A 22,556-nucleotide genomic window follows, 5' to 3' on the forward strand; every position below is an offset into this window, starting at 1 on the left:
TGGAACTGTGCTTTAGTCAGTTTTGGACATGAGTAATGGCCATTATGTCTATGCTTAAAAGGGTTCATTAACTGCTTGCTAATGTCTGTGTTGTTCAAGACCTCAGTGTGTGTGTCTACAAATGCATCTGAACTAAAGGTTTACCATACTTGTTGTGTGACTAAATAAAGAGGTGCACATGCCGGCACCGTTTTTTGCAGCATGCAACCCTCTCCTCAGGAATCGGCAGAGTGCATAAATCAGGCCTTGTAGTAAATCCTGACTAATCTTTTTCAACCATGAGAGCTTCTTAAGGGATTTAGTTCACAGTGCAACTACAACCGACCACTCGCTCTCCAACAAGCGAGCCAAAGCATACCGAAAGTAATAACTTGCAGATCGGCGTTGGTTAGCAGCACAAGCCCAATCCTAGTGTTTTGATCCATAACCTGTACTGTTCCCTCAAGTTCTCCTTGAAACCAATCATACTTGCAGAACAAGCCTTATGCTTTGATTTTGGAAATGTGCCCTTTGAATTTGTTAGAAACAGTCATTTCTTTGTAGTTTTTGTAATTTTTCATGTTTTGTGAAACATAATCCCTCATTAAACAATTGCTCTCTTGAGAAAAAGGAAGAAAGTACAGAATGAGTGTTCCCGTTGGGGAAGCACAGCATGCATTTATGGTTCACTACTGTAAAGAAGTAAAGTGGTATTTTTTTATTCTATGCAAATGAACATGTACCTGATGTGCCAATCTGTTTCACATGATATTCAGTGTTTTTATATAAGCTGCACGTGATGGTTATGTAGCACCAATGTGCTACTTTTAATTCATGAACAATGAAGCCAAAGTCCAGTTCTATATGTTCTTATCCACATTTTATGTTCCGCATGTTCAGACATGTTAGGTGAACCGTGTATTTAGGATCAGCTCCTTCGGTCTCCTTGCGAGAATTATTTTTGGGCACATTTTCCAATCTGTGTTTTTCGGAAAGTGAATACGTTTGGCTGATATTTTTCTAGGAGAACGCAAAGTAGTTGCATGGATTTGGAGATCTTTTTTCTTTTGCACTGTGCGGTGCATAGTTGAGGTTGGGAATCTTGTGCATGCTGGTTTGAGGTTTAGACGTTTGGGAAACAGGAAATCTGAGTTTTAGTGCTGAACTTGTTTTCACTTCTTAAATTTCCATCTTTTCCCTAAAGAATGAAGGCATGTTGCTTCAGATAAAGAGCCCATGAATTCTTAATCCTTTTCAGTAGTAGACGTTCTGATAATACTTTAGCGCCCTTTGAGCTGTACTCGGCAGCGAGTCATTTGGGTGAATGTAGACATACCAGCTATTCTTCTGATGTCTGTGTACTTGTATCATGATAGTAGCCCTTGTTTACTGTTGGGAACACAGCAGTTTATCTAGTTTCCCCAACTGCCAAATTCTAAAAAGCAATTATTGTACGAGAAAAAGAAATCTCATTAAAGTGGTTACTTTGTTCCAATTTTGCTTTTATACCTCATGTTCTTAAATTTCAAGGGGTTTGCAAAGCTGCAATAAAGAAGTCTTTTGTGACTGTACCACATGTGTAGATGAATATCAGCTGTTTACTGTTCCCAATGATGTTTTCTTATACACTCCAGGCAAATCCACAGATTTTATTAGCACAAGCTAAATGTGAAGACTGGGAGGGATTCCAGAAGCATAAGGAGTTTAAAATCTGTTCTATGTTCGTCCAGACTAATCAGTCATAGAAGAAATGTGCAGTGGATGGAACTTTCTTTGTTTTCCGATGGCAAAAAATGTAAATGGGAGCCCTGATCCCATTTATTTACTAATCTCAAATTCCTTTTGAAGGTATAAAGGTTTAAGAAATACAGACGAGTCTTAAACGAAAATTGTGCACTATGTTTGTTTGTCCATATGGTGGAAAACAAGACCTATTATGCAGCAACTGTGCCTCGCCCACAGGGGTTCTAGGGTTGAGCCCCCCCCAACCCCTCCTTCCATAATTGCCTGAATCTTCTAGGTCCATAATCTAAATATCGGATTGAAAATAAAGTATTTGCATTATGGAGAGCGTGATTCTAACTCGCTCCATAATGCAAATGTAGTGTTTGTATTTGCAAAAAATCTAAAAGCCTTTAAATTCTTTGCAAATGTAAAGACGAGTGGTTTATTCCCCAAGGAACACTTTACATGAGCGAAGGCCTAGCGAGTAAAGGGGCCATGCTTTTGCTCCTTTAGAGCTCTGTTAAAGCATTAGTGATGGGTGACGTCATGGCATTCAGATTGCTTCAGGGGCAGAGGCGTTGCTAGGGGGCTGGGGTGGGGGCGATAAGGGGTCTATAGCCCCGGATCTTTTGGTTGTAGCCCCGGATAGAAGCTCAGGGACTACAACTAAAATGCTAGCTAGCCCCGGGTCCCGCCAGTCCCGACGTTATCTTAGCCCCTGATCTTTTCCAGACCTAGCAGCACCCCTGTAGGGGCACTGGGAAATACAGGCTTGAAGCTTGCTGAAGGCCTCTTCACCCATTCCTCTGCCTGTCTCAGACCAAGGGGAGGGCCAGAATGCTGACCCTGCCCTCCGCCTGATCCATGAACAGGCAGGAGATTGGGTAAAGAACATGTTCTGTCCCGGACCTCTTTGCTCCAACGCGATGACGGATGAAGGACAGGGGAAGCCCAGCATGTTGAAAAGATGATCACTGCTACAGCCCGGTAAGTTTATAAAATAAAAAAGGATTGTTGTGCATGCATGATTAGACGTTTGTGTGATTGCATGTGTGTAGAGAGAGAGCTTATTTGAAAAGGGTGCAGGTATGTGAGTTGCAGTGAATTTGCTTGAGTAGGGGTTTGCGTGAGTATGCACTGTGAATGTTCGGAGTGTGCATGCGAATAATTAGCAAAGATGTATGTGTGCGTGACTGCTTGTGTGTGCGTGTGTGTGCATTGAAAGCGGGGGCATAGTGGAGGGCATTGGTGTATGCAGCCAAATGCCTTTGTATAATGCAATGACCTGTTTTCTTATTATGGCATGGCATTGTACAAAGGTGTTAAGTGAAATCCCAATGTGATTAGTGTTCTTGCATGAGAGCTGGGGCATTTGCGCTGCAAGGATGCCACAGTAAGAAAGTACGTACTTGCAGCAAACTAATGTTTTCATACTGTGTTATGGCTGTTTTTTGCTGGACATCAAGGGTGAAGCCATCATGATGAATATTATGTGGCTGGACTGGCCTACATTTGTGCAGCCAGTCTGGATATATTGTATTACTGTGGCATTGCAATTATTAGTGAACATCAAGGGTAAAGCAAACAGAGGTTTTATTACCAGGCTAGATTTGCCTGCATTATTGCAGCTAACCTGGACATGTTTTCCTACTGTGGCATGGCATTTTGTACTGGTAAAGCCAACAGAAGTATGGAATTAGGTGGTAAGCATAGTAGCATATATTGTTCACCCACCATGGACATGTATGAGTACAGCCAGCATGATATGTATTTTTTTTTATAGTGGCATATATTGTGGGTAAAGGCATCGTAAAACTTAGTTGGATTCTCCTGGGCATTGTTGGTGACTTGAGTCTATTGGATTTTTCCATGCGTTACCCTACAAAATCGATTGCAAACTGTGGCTTTTTACCCAATTGTTCACAGGAAGTGTGCTGGAAAAGGACGATTCGAACCAACTATATTAACCGTTTCCTCGGGGGAGAATCCCCCAAATGCCACTTGGTTTGTTTGGGCTCGCTTGCTGTGCTCTGTTGCTCGCGCATATTCGTGGGAAATATTTATACCACTCCAATTAAACAGTTAACCACCCACGGCTCGTATGCAGTGTAGATGCATTGTTTGCTGCAGTAGTAAATTACTTTGATTATAGACCATGAACTTTATCACCACTCTGGGTATGTTTTTTCAGTTGTGCTACTAAAATTAGTGTGGTTTAGCTGTCTGACTGCGTATTCATGGATGGAGTGAAAACAGCCAAGAGAATAAGGCTTGTAGATGATGTAGATGCCTGCATTACGTAGGTACCTCTGAGATCAGCTGATTATATTGTGTATAATGGCACGGTTAGGTTCATTACTTGAAATCAAGTCTTTCTCATCACAGCCCTTACTTTGAGGTGTCCCCTCACCCAAATTACGTATTTGAAAAAGAGATGTAACATTTTGATCGAGGCTCCTCTCCCACTGAAGAGTGTGAAGACTGTCTGGGCTCATGCCAGACAGTGAACCACATGGCTGTGGAACCCTGAAGGGCTTTTGGAGTACGGAAACTCAGACAGTGGAGTAGTGAACATTACCACCACATAATCTCGCTACCGCCTCTTTGTCCATCTTCTTTGCCGTATTCTATACTTACTGAGTATATACTGAGCCATTCCTGTATCCTCACTATACAAGAGATGTTACACAACACATCTGCAGAAAGTCATATAGCATTACTGTTCTGAAAGCCTTTCATCTGTTATAAAGATACATTCCAATTCAGAGGCACTGATCTAGTAATTTATAATATTCAAAATCTTGTCTGGATAAGTGATGACTCCAACTAGCAGCTATGGAGAAAATCCATAATGCCACTTGCAAGAAGATACCATCCATATTGTGACACTGAACTAAATCTGCCACTCATTGAAATATGAGCAAACCTCTGAGCGTTTACAAAGGGTCAGAAAACAGCACTTAAGGCTTTATTTGTGGAACAATAGCTGTGTGTAACATAGGATATATAAGCACCGTGTGCCCATTTTCTTAGTGCATGGCTTATTAAGACTACTATTAACCACAACAGAACGCAATACCCAAAGGAAAACCTGGCCATCGGATAACCAAATAAGCAATTCCTAAACAGGATCTGATTGATTGGCCTCAAAGGTAAGAACAAGGAACTGAACTTGGAGAATATGATTTCCGGATGACAAACTGAAGGACTCCACAGGGGATTTCCAACCTGAGAGCAAACAATGTCACCCTCATATCACACATATTGACCTTAATAAGCAGTGGGAAACCGTAGCAGACATAGACTAGCAGGAGAGGAGTGGTATACATGAAAATAATTCCAGAACCAAAAACCCTGTTACCAGCAAGGGTGCCTGGGAAACACACATTTGAACCAATCCTCCAGCCTAAAATTACGCACCAATCTAAATTATGGCGCAGTTCTATGGTCGAGTTGACAGGTTGGTCATAGAAGTGTCAAACTTCTACTGCTCCAAGTCAGAAAAGGTAGAGGTGGGTTGGGAAATTGCAGCATTAGAAGAATGTGGAAAGGAAAAGTAAGAGTTAATCCAGCAAAGCTTCGATTCTTTTGTCCAGAAAAGAGACACCCAAAATTGTGGAATGCCACCCATACAGCACAGCCAACCTCTTAAGAGCTCTATGGTGAACTGATCGAAAACCCCAGATAACTGAATTGTAAGGTGGAGGGTATATATAACCTCGAATAACTACCCTCTTAGTTGATCAGTGAATCTCAACCACTTATTTATTTTTGCATTTGTTAAGTGCACTAAACCCGAAGGTTTCGAGGCACTCATTGCATACAGACATAGCAGAAGTGAATACATATGGAAAGTACATTGGACATTAAATAGGTTCAGACAAGGGGCAAGTTCGAAGCAAAGAGTAAAGTCTTGAGATGTTTCCAGAAAGCCCACTAGGATTGTTCTGATCTAAGTGACAGAGGTAAAGAGTTCCAATACTTGAAGGCAATGACCGGTAAACTACCTCCCATATCCCCCTGAACTCTTTTGCCTAAAACTTAGGATAGTCAGATGGTGAGAGTAAGAGGTGTGGGTAGGTCTGGCTGACCATGCTTTGGTGAATTTCTGAGATACATACCGCAGAGCTGTATTTGAGAAAGAGGCCTTTGTGATTGGTACTTAACGATTTAAAGATGATGCGCTTGTGGATCGGTCACCAGTCTGTCTTCTTGTGTCTGAGATGTGCTTGCGCTTAGGAATGTTGAGTGCCACCCTGTGCGCATTATTTTGAATGATTTGAAGTTTGTTAATTTTATGCAATGATGTCCCGGCAAATAAGGCATCACAATAATCCAGTCTCAAACCTTTGAGCGCTCTGGCAATGGTGACGCAGCTTTCTACGGTTAGGAACTGTCTGCACACATTAATTAGTTTGGAGGGGTTTGCTGCAGACGAAGCAATTGCATTAACCTGCCTAGGTAAGGACAGGATAGCATCAAGGTAGACGCCCAAGGTCTCGACATTGCTGGAAACCTGGATGGTGAGGCCGTCTATGGTGAAAGATGTGTAGGATTGGTTAAGCTTACTAAGTGAATTGTGGGATCCATCCAATAGAATTTCAGTCTTTTCGTCATTGATGTGGAGAAGGTGGGACACCATCCAGGCCTGGCTAGTGTGACAGACTGATTGCAGGTTGTTAATTTCAGTAGCATAGTTTTCAGTGAGGGGGAGAAGGATCTCTATCATCCACATAGTTTGTGTAAGAAATTCCTGTGTCATCTAGCAGGTCGAATAAGGGTTTTGTGAATATGTTATATAGGATTGGGAACACACGAACACACACACGAGGGGCTACAGAACTAGCTGAGAAGACTCAATTAACCAAGGATCCAAAACCAATTTAAAAGGTAATACTCCAAGGTCCGCTCCTACAGGAGAAATTAGCTCTTGAACAGAACTTAGCCCACCACTAAAGGGTTGGTGGTGAAACATCCCTGCGTTTCAATTCAAAGGCTGTACTGGCATATCGGGGACTAAAATCATAAAACCTGAATCGCAAGGCCAACTAAAAATCAATATATCCCAAACACAATCGAAAAAGTCCCTGATGACCAGGAATATCCATCACTTGGACAAGATATGCCACTGTATTCCAGAATCAAGTGTGGAGCCAGGGGGGACCTCTGCTCCAATAGGCACTCGTTTTTATTAATTGTAAATGTAAAATCAAAGTTATTCCTAAGAGAGGCTTAGCTCAGGGCCTTCCCAAATGAAGGTTTCGGGCATATGAAAATAACAGAGGTGATATTTATTCCTTGCTCCATGGCCAAAATTGTGTGTACATTGGACAGTACATTATATTGTCTGACAATAATTGCGGTTTGATTATTTAGAATACAGTGCAAGGTGTAAAGGAGTTAACACAGCCCCAGCCCTTGAGACATTGTGCCTCCTCCTAATATTTTAATCAAACTTAATATATATATATATTTTTTTTTTTTGAATGAATAGCAGAACAGCAACACTGTGAAGAATGCTCAGAAGCCAGGAGTGACACAAACTTTTTCTGTAACTTTTGTAAACGGGAACCCTGTCATAATAGAAAAGGGCACAGTCTCTCGCCAATAACGTGTATTGGGCTCAACTAGCATAATGTCATTTGACCTTGGGCTCCACAGAAAATGGAATTGATTCCAACCACTTTCATTTGAACATTTGGTAGTGCTATTCATGATTCCCTGTAGTGCTGCCACATCAGTTTTGAGCAATTGAGGAAGACTATGTTACTCACTGAATATCAAACGCCATGCCAATATGATGAGCTATTGTGATTTATGGTGAAATAGAAGATGGACTCAGCTGATTAGAGGTCATTTTCAAGAATTAGTATTAAAATAAAAAATGCCAAACTATCGCTATGAGGGAAGTTCCCTACTTAGTAAAACAAAAACAAAGGGTGCACTTTAAGGTCCAAATCAAGTTCTTCAGTCTGAATCCTATCCAACTAACTGGCCCTACCACTTTAGAAAAAGCCTCTAACTACTAAAGGGACAATAGCCTCAGCAGGACATCTGCCCGGCCCAATTTATGCTTGGTTTGTTCCTGGGTTTCACATTTGCTTTTTCCACAACAGGATATTCTTCTCAGTCTTTGAATCAAGGTAGGGGTTTCACGCTCTCCTGTTAATAAATAAAACGGTCTCTTGTGAACCTGGAGATTCCTCCAGGAATTCATATAAACAATCAAAAAACACTTCCTCCTTCGAGGTGTTAGTTGGGTTTTCCCCAAAGTTCTGTTATCTTCATACAGTTAATTTTCTTTCACACAAGTTGTTTCACATGGGGGGGGTTGTCCACCCTGTCCTATCAGAGTTCTGTACCTTGTGTTGCTTTCTCAGCCTTAATTCAACTGTTCATATCTCTTCCTCAATCCCCCTTTTTATTGGGTATTTCCACACACTTGTTTCTCAGGCTCTCACAACCGTAATAGCTTTCCCAGTTGTTGCTCAGGTTTTTGTTTTGATCAATTTCCCCCTTTCTTAGGGTATCTCCAGACTGTTTTCTCAGGCTCCCGTAGCCTTCATGGCTTTCCCAGCTGTTATTCACAATGTTCATATTTGTATCAATCCGCCTTTCAAAGGGTATCTGCACGCTCTGGTTTCTCATGCTCCTGTGACTTGCATAGCTTTTACAAATGTCCTTACCTTTTAAAGATCTGCTCTGTCGGATTTCTCAGGCTCCCGTTAACTTGTCTGCTTTCCCCGCAGGTATTTGTCCATTGTGTGCGAAGCTCAGTGAATCTAGCTCCCTCATACGATGTGGTGTCAGCATCCGTTACCGGCCTACCAGCCCACTACTACCGTTCGCTCGTGGTCATGCCACTAGATGAGACGTGGGAATTGCTATCTCTGCTCCCTCTCCGACATCGGCTCATTGGTCGGGTAGAACGTCAACCCTTGGGTGTTCGGCTGACGGCTTGTTTGCCCTCCTCACTGCCACTGGCCCTGTGGCACAGCATAGCTCCGCCATTCCACTACATCGATGCAGAGATTTGCCTCTGCATAGTGGTTCTCTTATCTCCATGGGAGTTTCTTCTCTTAAACACGCCACATAAATAAACCAAACACTCCTTTTTCGCTGATCATGGTGTCCAGGCCGGGTTCAGCATTGCCTGTAGCCAATACATGTAAAGAAGGATCTTTGCAGAATATAGTCGTTGTGGGAGATATTAGCCTTTTCTACATCCATATGTGCCGACAAGGTGGTGTTTTACTAGAAATTCTGCTCGGGAATCGGAGCCCTTGTCCCAAAGAGGGGAGTCAATCCCAGTGAGGTCCCACTTGACCAGACCCCTATGGAGGGTCTTGCCTAGCGAGCTCACCTCCCTAGCCTTATAGGGGGTGCCTCCCCTTTGAGAAGTGCAAAATTGTCCCGATTTGTCACATATTGTATGTCATTGATTTACCAAAATATATCATTAGCGCTCCATCATTTATCGGCTCGATATATTAAACCAGGTACTTTGAGAGTCAAGCCTGCTGCTGCCAGCTTTGTGAACTTGTCATTTATCTGAAAATAGATATTGTAGAATTCTGAAAGGCAGAGTACAGACTACCTCCATAAGATGTGTTCAGGAAATTAAATACAAGCTATCAACACCTTGCATGCTGGTGCTTTAAAAAAAAAAAAAAAAAAGTTTTAACTCCTTGCAGCACTAGTCAGACAATCCAAAACAAAGCATCATGATATACAACATGTCACGGATAACAAAATGCTGTTCATGTATGGAAGCTGGACCAGGACCAACGTGTCCTCAACCCACCATTGTAATATAGCCACATCTCCATTCATGCAATGTTTCATTAAACATAAAAATCAAATGCAAGTATAGTTTAAAGCACTTGCCAACCACGAGTAGATGCTATGCAGCACTGATCCAATTCTCCTGAGGGATTGGCGGAAAAGACTGGTACCACAGTCATGCTGCAGGGAGAAGCGAAGAGCGGGTAGGACCAATAAACTAAATCGGTTCTGTGTACGTAGTGGTCAACTGTGAAGACCTGAAAAAGTCAAGGAGAAGCATATTTTCAGGAAAATGCAGTTATCTCAGTGATAAAACCGAGGCAAGGAGGGCAGGGCATTGTGAGAACAGGTTTTCATACAGCTGTACCTGCATGTAAAAGGTATGCTGCAGAGCCTAAATAATTTCTGTTCAGTGTATAAGGACCACATGGCCTGCCCCATAAACCATGTCCAGCATGCAGTTTTTGTGGCCCCAAAAATGTATCCTGAACAGGTACCCCCACAAGGTCCGCAGAGGTTATGGAGAACAAAGGAAGAAAGCCGTTCAGGATTTGGCCATAAGTACCATATGCCAGAATGCTAACATATTCTGTGGTATCTACACTCTGGAGAACCAGATTTCAACCACATGAACTGCACAGCAGGTTCCTGTAACATGTCATGCTTTAAAGTATTTCCTGCCATGCAGAGAAGGGTCCCTAAAATGCCAAGTGATTACCCGCGCTGATGCCAATAGTGTGGCACAATCATCCTGCCCAAATAGCCAGAAAGGCTATTCTAGCTAAGCTATCTGCAGGCATTTTGAAATGGCATGCTACTGCTTGCTTAATGACTTGCTGGAATATAGACAAATTAGTCTCTACCGTCAGTGTGGATAAACAAAACGGGGAGCCCCAAGGCGTCTAGCGAGGCCTTACTCTCTGCAATCTGGGAGTAGGCTTTGTAATAAACACTAGTTTTCAAGTAAAAGATTTCAAAATTGATACCTTTCTTTTATGTGGACAAGCACATGTGTGCCTTGGTATAGGACAAAATTACCGAATCTAAAAGTCCGACCCCACCAAAAGACCTAAAACACACACCACGAAAAGTTCTAACTATCAAAAGTTTTAACTTTTCGTGGAATGCGTTTAGGTGTTTTGATGGGGTCGGTATGGGGATGAGGGGGTGTCCCCCACAACACCCGGCTCACTATACTATATAGTATAGTGGGCGTGGGTTCCCCCCGCAGCTCACTCGAGCAAAAGTATAAAAAATTTAAAAAAGGACCCTGCAGTGCCGGTTCCAAATCACAGCGCGTCAGAAGGAAAGTTAAGTAGGGGTGTGTTGGGGGTGTGTGTTTGAATCTGCGTGATTTGTAATGGAAATGTTCGCATGGGAAATGTACGAACATTTTGTATTGCGTACATTTCCCAATGTGAACATTTCCGTCACTTGGAAAATGAGCCGTGGATAAATCACGCAGATCTGTGTGCCTTAGAGTGGGATACTCACCTAATAGAGTATAAATATATATACGAATTGCTGATTGGGAAGAATGGGAAGGTTGCAATAAAGCTTAATATATTCTAGGTTAAACTAACTAACAGAACTTTTGATCTGGTTGACCTAGATTGACAGGATACAGATATGGTGAACTTCAATAAGTGACAATCTGCTCGAAGGAAGTTGGGGGGGCATGTGACGATGTGCAGATCCTTGTAGTTCGGCAGCTTGAATGGGTCTTGCAGTGATTCAAATTCATTGGCTTGCCAGCTCAAACGGTCCAAATATGCGATGTGGTTCTGTAGCAGCAAGCTGTTCAAAGGCTCTGGAGAACAGGTTGGTGATGTTCAGCGACTCAGTGGTTCAAAAATATAGAATGTCAAAGGCAGCTCTTTGTCTGCAGTGGCTCAAAACGGCTAGAGGGCAGTCAATCCATCTAAAAAACAGTTGAAAGCAGTAGACCAATCCTAGGTCTGCTAGTTTTGATCTTGGTGTCCTGTGGCACACTTTCCAAGGTCTCAAAGAAAAGTCAAGTCACGTTTCTGCCCTTTTCAGCTTAGGTTGCCTACTGAAAGTAGCAAACTTGCATGTGTTTTCTGGAAGAGTCCTAGGTTCCAATGTTCCAGTAGCAGGCATGCTTTCCAACAGCAAGTCACGTCAAATGTTCCCCTGGAGTGGGTGTATGAGGGGCGGGTCTTGCTCCCTCCTTGGATACCCTTATGTTCACCCCATTATTTTAGCACTTTGGGCAGTTTGATACCCCAATATGGTTCCAGTAAAATCCTTCTTCAGATCAGTTGAGAAATGTTTCAGCTAAGTGAGGTATCGTCCCCTCCTATAATAATTTTGCCACAGCAGATTGGAACATTCTGAGCCTTCTGTAAGGGGGGGTCAGTGCCTGCTGCTGTAACAAGGGTTTTGCCTTGTTTCCAGGAAGTGTGGAGAGACTTCGGAAGGTAGTGAGGCCTATGCATATCCAAGATGGCTGGAAACCCCCCTCCCAGACGCTCCTATTGTGTAGCAGGATGTCCAGTGGCAGCATGCCCAGTCCTTCTGGGAAGGTGTCACACCTTTCCAGCAGAGAACATAGCTAGCCTGGGCCTGGCCCCATATATACAGCGAGATTACCCCCCTCCTCCACCCCACACAATAAGACACAGACTCTAACAGTTGCAGGAGTCACAAGAAACCAGTTGATAATGAAAAACATCAGCTAATTTTGGTGTTTATAATAGCATTTCACCATAGGCCATTATAGCAAGCCAGATCTGGTTTTCTTTTTATTTAAATAGACTGACACCTGGTGCGAGACAGGCATGGTATTAAGAGAGACACTCAAAATGTTTAGGTTGAAGACCTTAATTTACTAAAGCTTTTGGGTTGGTGTAATGCCTAACTCTAAAGGGGCAGTTCCCTTAACTGCTGTTCCTAATGGCCGTTGTTGTCTAGTAGTACAAAATAAGGCTGTCTTTGTCCGAACCTGTGCTTGCCCTCACTCTTTGCAAAAAATGTGATGGGGAGACTTTCAAAAATACGATGATTGGTTTAACAAAAATGGGAACCAGGGTTGGTTCCAGGTTATCTTACCAGGTGCTGCTTGGTCAAGGTCAAACAATGGAGCTGTTCGTAGGACCTTCTTAGGCCTCTTGTGGTTAACAAAGTTCTTAAGTTCTCTGGGGTTCCCTTGCCCACGTTTCAGTTTGGTCAAACCCCAAAATACCATAAAAAGAAACATGTATCACAATTCGTTCTGTAAGCTTCTTGAGGTTCCCTTCCTCAAGCTTCAAATCTCTTAACGCAACCAAAATGTCTTCAGGCCACTTGAGGTTCCGTCCCCAAGCTCAGGCCCCCTTCAACTCTTACAATACAGTCATTCTTTAGCAGATCAGAGTACAACCTGATAAAGTTTCAATTGTTAAACCCACATCACTCTTGGAATATGTTTTACTCAGCAGTTCTTTCATACACTATTTCTTCTTGGGGTAGGACAGAGGCTTTCGGGAATGCCAGGCTTTTGGCTTTTCCTAGGCGCAACCGTTCTGACCCTGCTACCCCTCTCTTAGCTCTAGTTTCTCTCATTTTATCTTCGTGCATCTTGAATCTTCCTGCTTTGCTTGTGCGCCTGCACCTCTAGTTTCATTTGCTTCTCCTTCCCCTTGCACTCTCGCACTTTCCTTTCTTTCACGTTTGCTTCTTTCTATCTGCTTTGCTCAACTTGGGCCACTTGCCTGACTTTACTTTCAACTTGCTTTCAACTTTTGTTTCGGGCTGCATGCCTGCTTTCAATCCTACTTGCTTTCTGTCCTTATTGCTTCTGTGCTGCCTTTGTGCACCTTTACTATTTCTGCTTTTCGCTACATATATTTATCTTGCTTTACTTGTCTTTCTCTCTGTGCCGCTTGGCACTCTCACAATACTGTCATCCAGCTTCAGCCAACTGCACGCCACTCGGCCTCTGCTTCTTACCCCACTGTGCTCGCAGGTTCTTCCTTGGTGATGAGGCTGAGGTCAGTGTCTCACCACCTGCCCCTCAGACACCTCTGGGTCCGGCAAGCGTCGCAGAGGAACGAGCACTCGCGCACTCTGCCAGCAGGGTCCCAGCTGCCTTCCTCCGGCTTGCAGGAGGCACCACTCCTTCAACATGCTGCAGCCCACTCTGCACACTGGGTCAGTGTCCCAGCACATTGCGCTCCTCCGAATCCTCCTTCCTGCAGCTCCAATCTTCTCGGGTCCTCTGTGCTGCCCCAGCTCGCTCATTCACCTGATCATGACTCTTCCTTATATAGGGAACCAGCTTGTTAAGTGGAGTCAGGTGGGAACAGTCAGTATTGGGTGCCTGACTTGATCAACAGGACCATGTCATTTCTACAGTTAGTTGCCCTTGCTTTCCCCATGTTATTCCTAGGGGTAATCTTCATGGATCTCAGTGGTCTCCTCCTCATCTCAGTATTTCTCAAGATTGGGGAGGGTGAGATTAGGTGTGATTCTAAACACCCCACAAAGGCTGAGGGAGAGTAGTTTAAGGTGTCTTTTGGACTAGGAGAATTCCATGTCTCGCCTGAGGGCATTCTCCTCCCAGTCCAACGTGACCCTCCACCCGTGTGGCCCTCCCTAGTTTGTCCATCCCTCCCCCCCGGGGTTGGGATCCAAAAGCAATGGCCCTTCCCTGGCCACCTGAATGGAAGATCCCAAAGGAAGTGGTTGGGAGAACAGTGTCAGGTTTCTCACACTGGCCATGGAAATGCACAGTAATAATTGAAACCTGTTAGTTTACTTTTAAATGAAGTAAGACACAGACAACAGACTTTAGGTTCATACAAAAGATATTTATTCACTTAAATGTCTGGATAGTAGAAGGCCTAACTTGCCCTTTGCTAAGGTGGGGTTTCCCTACCTAAACAAAACTAGAGAAAGTCTGAGTCAAAGAGTTAAACCTAAAAGTATGTCTATGTCCAAAACCTACTCTTGCCGTCACAGGTAAAGCTAACCAATGTGTAGGGATGTTACTTACAAAATAAACATTGTTCAACTCAAAGTCTGAGCTTCTTCCAGCTCCCGGCTTTCTTTCAGCTCCCCTTCCCCAAGTGCAAGAAAGTTCCACAAAAAGTCTCATGATTACCGTTCTCCCATTGAAAGAAACACAGTTACAAATAATCCTCAGAGTTCCCTTCCCCCAAGTTCCACACAACACAGTTAAAAAAGCAAAGAGTTCTTGAGGCTTCATCCCCAAAACAACATGTGCAGTTTCTCAAATCTTAGGATTCCCTTCCCCAAGACTTTAACTGTATTTCAGTCTTTTCAAAAGCATAATTTAGCTCAATGGTCAGCTTGACCCTCCTTCTGATATTATAACGTGCCTATACACAAGTGTTTCAAGGTTTGCCTCACCAGTTCACTCGCAATGCTTCTCCTTGGTTTCTTTCACAATGTCTTTGATTTCTTGTCATTCAGGGCTCACTGGTATCAGCGCAGTTGCCAGACCACACGGTGCACCTATCACAGGTTCTGCAACCAGGATCCCTAGGTTTTGAGGCCACACAGGTTCTTCAGCTCCTGCCCCTGTGTACCTAGTTACTTTCACTTAATTCCTATTTGTTGGCCTCTTAGCTTAATGTGCAGGTTTTACTCTTCTCTGGCTTCTCCTTGTCAACCTCTTGCTTCTGCCATCACTTGTCTCTCAATTCTTGCCAGGCTGTGGCCTGGCCGCATTTCATTCACGCATAAAGGTTCACCTTTGTGGGGGTTTATTCATATTCCACCTTCTATGGCACGCTTTCACACTTATGCCCTTTTCCCTAGTTTATTTTCACATGGGCACTTTGGTTGTCCTTCGAGATTTGTTTTGCCCATAAAGCTTTTATTGCATTCAGTATTCAAATATATTCAACTTTAAGGTTTTATTCAGTTCGGTATTCAATATGCATCTGTTATGTTTAATTTCACCTTTTCATTCAGTTTGGTATTTCAAATGCATTAATTAGACTTAGTTCCCATGCATTTCAGTATTTACGATGCATTTGTTAAGCTTAGTTCTAGGTTTTTTTTTGTTCAGAATTCAATAGGCATTTGCTGAACTAGTTTTCAAGGACCATTACATATTCATGGTCTGTTCGGAGCACCCTGGTGCTCAAGTGCTCTCCCTGACACCCAACGGCTCTTTGCAGCCCCTGCCAACAGTCTCCATGGCTTCTTCTCCACTTGCGAGGCCAGCAGGCCATCTGGCGCGAGCCCTACTTGCATGCCGGGCATCCGCACACCGGCAATTGGAGAGGGTTCTCCGGATGAAGAAGTGCTTCACCCGCAGCTCCTGTGACTGACGTTGTGTGCTGGAGGCTCCTACACCTGTGACCAGGGCACGGCCCACTTGTCTTGGGCTGCACAAGTTCCCTAGGTTATCTGCCGGTGTCCTGGCTCCTCCTCTGGTCCCACCATGGCTGCCTCCACACAAAGAGTCCTCTGCTGGTCTCTCCCACGCAGGCCTCCCTGTTTCTCTTGTCCTGTTCTCTGACCCTCATTTTATACACCTGCAACCAGTTAACAGTTTGCAGGTGTGGAACTTACTTAGGTTTGCCTGACCATGATTTAAAGGGGCATGGCTGACTCTCTGCAGGCATCTTCTTCGTCCCAATACCAGAATGGTAAATTTAAGGTGTAGTGTATTACTCTGTCTCCTCTTCCTCGTCCCAGTACTTGATATCTCAAATGGGGGGGGGGAATGAGGGGAGAGGTCTTGTGATAGCCCATAAAGGTTTGGGGAGGGTTAGGTTTGTCATTAATGGGGAAAGGGGATACCATGTCTCTCCTCTGGGAACCCCACTCCCAATCTCTGAGGACCCTCCACCCTGGTGATTCTTCCTTGTTTCTCCACCACCCAGGTTCGGGATCAAAGAGTGATGGTCTTTCCCTGGCCACCTGAGAAGAGAATTCAGGAGTTTTAGGAGTGAGAATAACCTCTGTTTTTCACAGTATTCCAAAAAAGGTCTGTGCGAACATTAGGATAACTTTGGTTCTTGACGTGCTAGCAAGAACTCCTGATTTCTATCTACATGCATGTACCCTCCAATATGTAGACTTCAAATGTAGCCCCTTTTCTGCTACCATGATTTTATTTTCAGCAGATTAAGGCACCCACACCATACTTTCTCGTAACCTATAATACTGGATTAATAAGTGAGATGTGGCATTAGATAGTTGAATGAAAGAGTTTTCCCGTAGGGCCAAACACTATTTTAAAAGGTATCCTACATGAGAAAGTGTTACTGAGATTCTGAATGTCCATGTTTCTTTCTCTGTATACTTTTTATGTTGAGTATGTGTGCTAACAGCTGCTTGCATGACAATTACCGATGCCCAGAAAAAGGTATGCAAGATGTTCTCGTACATGGGAGTGTTGTTAAGTTCTATTACACACCCAATGGCGGCAGTGTCGTAAGGGTACAAACTCACTTATTTAGCAGATCTGAACTTCATAGCAGAATCCATTTAGTCGAGTTCCTAAATTTAACATAAAATCTGAGATTCCTCTTATCAAATGGAAATCTATAACAAGGACTGTCCAGGGGCTCTGCATCTTCATTGTCTGTTTCTCCTCTGCCTCACATTTCCCGTACCGCTCAGCAGTGCCCCTTTCGATTGGATTTTCTCCTCCCATGCATTCCTCATCTTTTGATAAATGTGTCTCCAGCTGCTTCCTAATTCGTTTTTGATATGAGGGTGCTGTATGTCGATGCAGTTGACTAGATGTCCTTCGAGGGGCTCTGTCTCGATGTCGACTTAATCACTGGTGTATATATAGCATGCGCAGCACCCGTTCGCTAAGTTCTTTTTTTCTACGATAGCTAATGCTTCAAGATATTGGTGTGCTTTGGTTCCAGTTATGAACTGCTACATACTCAAAAAACGATGGCCTCATCATCGACACCATCAACCTCGAAGACCGGGTAAAATAAATTCCATGATTGCGATGCCAAGATGTCGCTCACGGACCCTTATCGAGTGTGTCTGTGGTGTCTTGGCATGGAGCGTGAGAAGGCAAACTGTCGATCCTGTCAAGCAATGACCGTTAAGGCGTTGAAAGAGCGAAAAGGCAAATTAGCGGCAGGTAGGCCACCAACTAAATGCCCCTCGACAACTCAGTCGAAAAAGTGCTTGTCTGACGAGTCGAGAGGCAAGACTCATTGAAGGAAAAAGTCCCAAAACCCCTCTCAATCCAGGAGTGGGTTGGACCATTCTTCATCTTTGAAGAAGCTGAAGACGCTATAGGTCACCTTCCACCTCTTCCTCCGATACTTCTCCTGAGAGAACAATATCTTGCCCGACCAAATAATCGACTCCAGCTGAATGGGAGGCATTCAGGGAGGAAATGTTAAACATGTTCAAGATGGTGGCACAACCTCCTTGAAATGGAAGACCATGGGTCGTGCTCCTGTTGCGCCATTGAATGCCGACAAGGAGAGGAATAAGACAAAATTCCAGGCACCTTCAAACCCGGGACACAGGCCAGAAACCCCACAAGAACCTTCAAGGTCTTGACTCAATGAGAAATCATCAAAGACTCTATCGAGTCGGAATCGAGCCCCTCAAGAGCTTCGATGAAAGTCTTCAAAACATTGACACCATTAGCGTCCAAAGCATCAACGCCATTCGCATCGACGCCATCAGGGTTAAAACCGTTGGTGCTATGTGCGTGGAAGCCATCAATGCCATAAGGGTTGAGACAATCAACTCATTTGTCTTCTAAACCTGCCATTGTCATGAAGGAGGTTGAAAAAACGTTCAAACTTTTACCTAGGAGGGAGTTCTTCAAGTCTTTGTCTTCAATGAATGAAAAACATGACTCTTCAGCCACAGATACCCCTCCTTTTGGTTTACAGTATGGTACGCCAAACGTCCCAGAAGCCCTGATCTCGGAAGAGTTGATGCTAAAAGACTTATATGAAACCCTTCAGTCCACCAGTGGGATTGACACTTCATCAGAACTTGAATTTGATAAACCGGACCCGGCAGAAAATGCTGATGCCCCATACAGACATCTTATGTCTAGGGTAATATTTTTTAGGATGGGGCAGGCCTTTTCCCCCCATTCGAGCAAGATGACCTGACCGATATCCTCGAAAAGGGTCCTCATGTAACGCTCACCTGATTCCCGTAGAGGCGCCGGTCTTGACTGGGCGTATACCGTATCTGCAAAGGTGATGTGTAGCTCACGGCTGGCTCTTTGGGCTGGACCTCTGTGCACTGTATGTCTGACTTGAAGGGTAAGATGTCTGCAGATAGAAAATATGGGATTAAGGAACTGGGTTATTGAATGTCTCTCTCTTCTTCCCTTTCTCTTCTCCTGTAGAACCCCAAAGGTTAACGCTCTCACCTTAGGTAAGTGAAAGCCGTGCTCTCCATCTGCCTCGGGGCAGGGCGCTGTAACCAGTTTCTTCACTGGATAAGGGGAGCAGGCCTCTTGACTTCAGAGGACTGCTGTCCGTAGTTTACTGCACGAACGGTAAGTTTCGAGTAATTCTAATGTCTTTAAAGTCTTTAGTAATGATGTTTCTTGTTTTGCAGGGTTCCGGCGATGGCGGATGACGGGCTGAAGTGAGTTGAAGATAGAGCCCGTGTGATGAATAGAAGCGCCTGGAAGCACGTAAGTAAGCGCTTGTTGCCTGCTTCACGATGCGCTCTGTCTTTTTATTTTGCAGGTACAAGTTCGGAGCGGCTGCAGGGTGCCGGAATACCCACTGGGTTAGATGTGGAAAGGAGTAATGGCACGTGAGTATTAAAGTTCCCCAATGTCTTTAAACGCACCTTGTTTTGTCTTTCAGATGCGGGATGCAGCGCCGAAGGCCTCCGGAGCGTGCGAAGAGTTGGTAAGCTTTTGTCTTTCAGATGCCGGAATGCAGTGTGAAGACCTCCGGAGCGCACGAAGAGTAGGTAAGCCTTTGTCTTTCAGATGCCGGAATGCAGCGCGAGGCGTTGGTGACAGCCGATGGACCAGGTAAGTGAAGAGCTGTCACTGAAGACCGTAATGCTAACCTGTTCTTTCTTGTCTTTATAGGTGTTGCTGAAGACTGGATTCAGGATGGTAAGCCTTTTTCCTTAGGCCCAGGATCAGATGCAGAAGACACGATGAGCGTTCTGCTGCAGAGGATGCAGAATAACGCAAAGCAAGATTCATCCATCGGGTGTGGTTTAAATAGCCTCCTGTAGTGCTTAGGTGTCTCCTTCCACAGCCACGCCTAGGTAAGAAAAGAGTTCCTGCTTTCCAGAAGAGTTCCAGTGTTCTGAATCTAGGGAGTGGCTCCTGCCCCACCCAACAGGAAAAGTAGTTCCAAACAGAAGAGGATCAGAGGCTCAACTGGCAGGCAAGTAAGCAGCATGGTCTGCTGCAGGTAAGTCCATCCAAGCATTATGAGCCTGGCGCTTCCAGCGCTGGGACTGGGCATATTTATGAGCCTGGTGCCACTGGTGCCAGGAATGGGTCCAAAAGGTCCCAATTGGGACTGGTTGGCACTCGGAACCTGGGTTATGGATCTGCTTCCAAGGGAGTTGGGAAAACCCTGACCTTTTGGAAGCAGAGATCATGACACCTCATAGGGATCTGGTACTATCTTTTCCTATTGCCATGAAAAGGGGTAATTGCAAACTGGGAGGCACTTGAGGCAAGCCCAGCGGTCATGCATCCAGATTAACTCTCCCCTTAACACTTTTACAGTTCACTGAACTTGGGTAAAACTTGCCACTTTACGATTCTCATTCAACACTGCCCGGTTCTTATCGGCTGTCCCCTCCCCTTGACTCACTGGCTGTGATGAACCACCTAGCTTTCTCTGTAACTGGAGGCAAGGCCGGTACCACGGTAGCAGGAGTATCCCTCGCTCCCACTTATCAGCGTCAACATGTTCAGTGTACCGTTGATATCTGTTGCAGCACACTTGGGCTATTGTCCTCGATCTTACAATTGCCTCTGCGGAGGTATCGCGGGTCTGCGTCAGAAAGGCAAGGTTGTGTCTCTCCTTGTCAGCCTCTCGATATTTGCCACCTTTCTCCTCCTTTTGAACTGCTGGACCTGGATATCTGTCTTGTTGTGTGGTCTTCCTTGCTCGTAGTGTGCTCTCATGCTCCACCTTTTATCCCTGTGGGGTAGGGAAAGGGCCATCAGGTGTTTGTGTGGTTCTAATCTATTCCCTGACATTTTTTTAAAACCAATTATTATTAAGGTATACAGTTTCATACAAACTTTTACCATAGCTAGAGCCCAGTCGGAGTGGCTTCTAGATTCTGGTACCAAAAGTTCAAATTGGGGAGGGCAGGGGAGTTTGATTATGTTGAAAAGTTGTAGAGTGTTCATCTACCTTTTGCAGAAAGGGTGAGCAACCCAACCTCGTGGTGAATGACAGTGACAGGGACTGCGTTCAGCAAGTGCAGGTCTGATCGCCAGAATTTCCCTACTGAGACAAGCTTCTGCTCCATATGTCAAAGTGGGAACGACTTTTTGATTGTAGCATTTGCGCTAATCATGATGCCAGGATACTTGAGGTTGGAGACTGGATATAGGCAGTGATTATTTAGGAACCAAACCAGGTTTTTGGATTTCTGCGAGCTGCTTTTTTTCAGAATTAATACTTCTGATTTTTTGGGATTAATGCGTAGGCCATTTAGGTCAAAATATTTCTGAATGATTTTTAGTTTTTGTTGAAGCCCACGGGCGGTTCTCTCTCAAATCATCTTCATAAAGCATCCACCCGATCATTTGGTGGTTTAGTTTTGGTGAACAAGAGGGCGTAGAATCCATGATCTGTCATACGACTGCAATGAAAAAGTTGAACAAAGGCTGTGAGAGGGCATCCTTGCTTTAAGCCCTTTATGGTTTTGATGGATTTAGTGAGTAGGCCTTCATGATTAAGTCTGATGTGCAGTGATGTGCCGGTGTAGAGGGCTTTTGTAGCATTTGAGAGATGATGTGGGCATCCAGCCATTTCCATCTTTGACCAGACGTTACCTCTCAATGCTGTCAAATGCACATTCACGATAAATGCATGCCATGTAGATCTTAAAATCCTCTCGAAGGGTCTTCGGTTTCAACAAATTCAGCAGAAAAAGGTTCACATTACACCCTTCACCTTTTACAAAACCGTTATATAGAGCTCCAGTTTGAAGGGCCCACTCAGTTATGCGTCTTAGAAGCACTGATGCAAAGATCATTCCTAGGACGTCCAACAGGTCAATTGGCCTCTAATTAGCGGGGTACATGGGGTCTCCCTTTTTGAATATGGGGATGATGACGCTTTTTTTCCAAGAACCTGGCACATGGCCTTGTAAGACTGAAATGGGCCCATTCTTCAGGGGCAGCGCTTACAATTTCATTAGTCAGCCCATCAGGGCCCAGGGCTCTAGATTTGCTCACATTTTTTATGGTTGTTAGAATTTTGTCAATGTCAAGATCGAGGTTCAATTATGAGGTGTTCATTGGGATTTGCGCTGTTAATTTCCCAACATGATTGTTCTATTGGGTTATGAAATGAAGTGCCCAAGTCTGTTCAGAAAAGATGTTTAATAAAGACTTGCAAGAATTTGAATTTCTCCCATTCAGTAATTGCCAAAGATTTCTATTTCTGATCAATTGCCTGACTTTGCCTGACCATTGTATTGGGACATGTGAGGTAAATGGCTCTGGTGTTAGTCTGTTCTATAGTGTCTCGTGCAAAAGTGTTCATGTCAGAAAAGTGGGCTGGGGGGAATAGTGATTTTGAATGCCCTATGTGGTAGGATGGGGAAAAGGTGTTGAAAAAAGGGGGATACCGCGTCTCACCCATTGGTGTCCCACTCCCCAAGGACCCCCCTAGCCCATCCAGGTGATCTTCACTCGTCCACCCCCAAGAACTGGATCCAATAGCGATGGCCGTGTCCTGGCCAGCTGGATGGAAGACACTCGGGGACTAGCTAGGGAGACGCCTTCAGGTTTCTCATACTGTGCTGTGTGCATAATCATGCATCGGCAGATAATCTTTACACTTACAATGTACACTCCAATTATAAAAACAGTGTGTAAGATTGAGTAGCCCGGCCTAGTTTACATCCATTCAACCTTG

The 22,556-nt window shown here is 44.3% G+C and overlaps 1 protein-coding gene across 6 annotated transcripts in view; it reads left to right on the forward strand.

Annotated features, from left to right (window-relative positions):
* The window catches only part of MPP7 (MAGUK p55 scaffold protein 7), a 1,979,219-nt gene that overhangs the window by 1,485,029 nt on the left and 471,634 nt on the right, over positions 1-22,556 (forward strand). The window lies entirely within an intron of this gene.

Source organism: Ambystoma mexicanum, chromosome 2q (genome assembly GCF_040938575.1).
Source record: "Ambystoma mexicanum isolate Mex_15411 chromosome 2q, UKY_AmexF1_1, whole genome shotgun sequence".
Taxonomy (NCBI): domain Eukaryota; kingdom Metazoa; phylum Chordata; class Amphibia; order Caudata; family Ambystomatidae; genus Ambystoma; species Ambystoma mexicanum.